Source organism: Megascapheus bottae, chromosome 11 (assembly GCF_031878675.1).
Source record: "Megascapheus bottae isolate mThoBot1 chromosome 11, mThoBot2.hap1, whole genome shotgun sequence".
NCBI lineage: Eukaryota > Metazoa > Chordata > Mammalia > Rodentia > Geomyidae > Megascapheus > Megascapheus bottae.
The window spans coordinates 64,103,673-64,105,148 of NC_143519.1; positions in this window are offsets into that span (position 1 = coordinate 64,103,673).

The window sequence follows — 1,476 nt, forward strand, 5'->3', positions numbered from 1 at the left end:
AGATGAACTTCATTAGTAATTTCCTTTCCATTTTTTCTTGATTATGAGAAAAATACATTCATTCTTCAAGATCTGACAGTGCTTCCCAGCAAAGGGCATCACACTTGACATTTTTCTTAACCTGGGAGCAGTGTGTTGGATACACAAAAATGGAGCTTTTATGTAAGCCCTGATCCTCAAGGTGACTGAGTTCTGGGTACAGCAAGTTTGGTTTTATTGTTGTTTTTGTGCCATTACTGGGGCTTGAACTTAACGCCTTGTGCTCTCAGTTTTTTCCGCTCTAGACTGACAGTTTATTGAGTCATAGCTCCACTTAAACTTTTGGCTGCTTAGTTGGAGATAAGCATCCCACAAACTTTTATGTCTGGGCTGGCTTTGAGCAGGGATCCTTATAGCTCAGCTTCCTGAGTAGCTGGGATTTTAGGTGCGAACCACAAGTGTCAGCTAGCCGAGGTCTTTCACTCTAGTGGCAAGGAACAAGTCTAAAAGTCCATTTTCAAACAATTTTCACTTCAGAGACTAGAGTTTATCCTATAAGAGATGGAAGAGGATGGGGAAAGATGCCCTGACTTGGGTGAGGCTTGAAGTCCCCAGAATCTGCCTCCCACCCTGCTGGATCGCTTTAAGAACGTTCACACTTTAGGTCCTGAGGCTTCATATCTATCTGTAACCTAGCTACTCAAGAGGCTGAGATGTGAAGGCTGGGGTATGAAGCTAGCCCAGGCAGAAAGACTCATCTCAAATGAATCAACTCAAGTCTGGAAGTGGGGATTAGGGATTTAGCTCAGTGGAGGGTCAAATGCAAGGCCCTAAATTCAGTCTTCAGTTCTGCAAACCAACCCAACCCCAAACCAAACAAATAATGTGGAAGTGGAAATAGAATTCACATGGTGGAATGTTAGTCTTGAGTGAAAAATCCAAGCAAGATTCAGAGCCCCTGAGTTAAAGCTCTATTATTGACACACACATACATTCAGGCATGCACACACACAAACACACACCTCCATCAGAGCACCACCAACAAAAGTGCCTTCCCTCCCTGAGCTTTTCAGCCAACTCAACCATCCTCCAATGGGACAAATTTAACAAGAATATTCTATTGTTTATTAACAAATGCCATGGGCTAGGTGCTGACAGTTCATGCCTATAATCCTAGTTACCCAGGAGGTTAAGATCTAAGGACCCTGGTTTATGGGCACATAAATCCAAAAGATTCGAACTCCAGTTAACCAGCTAAAAGCACGAAGTAGAGTTATGACTCAAGTGGTAGAGCACCAGCCTTGAGTGAAAAAAAGTGAGCAAAAGCCTTGAGTTTAAATCCCAGTACCAGCATAGGAAGGAAAGAAGGAAGGAAGAAAGATAGAAGAAAAGAGAGAGAAAGAAGAAAGAAAAGAAAGGCAGGCACGCAGGTAGGCAGGCAGGAAGGAAGGAGGGAAGGAAGAAAGGCCCTGGGTGAAGCATTATTTCTACCTTTAA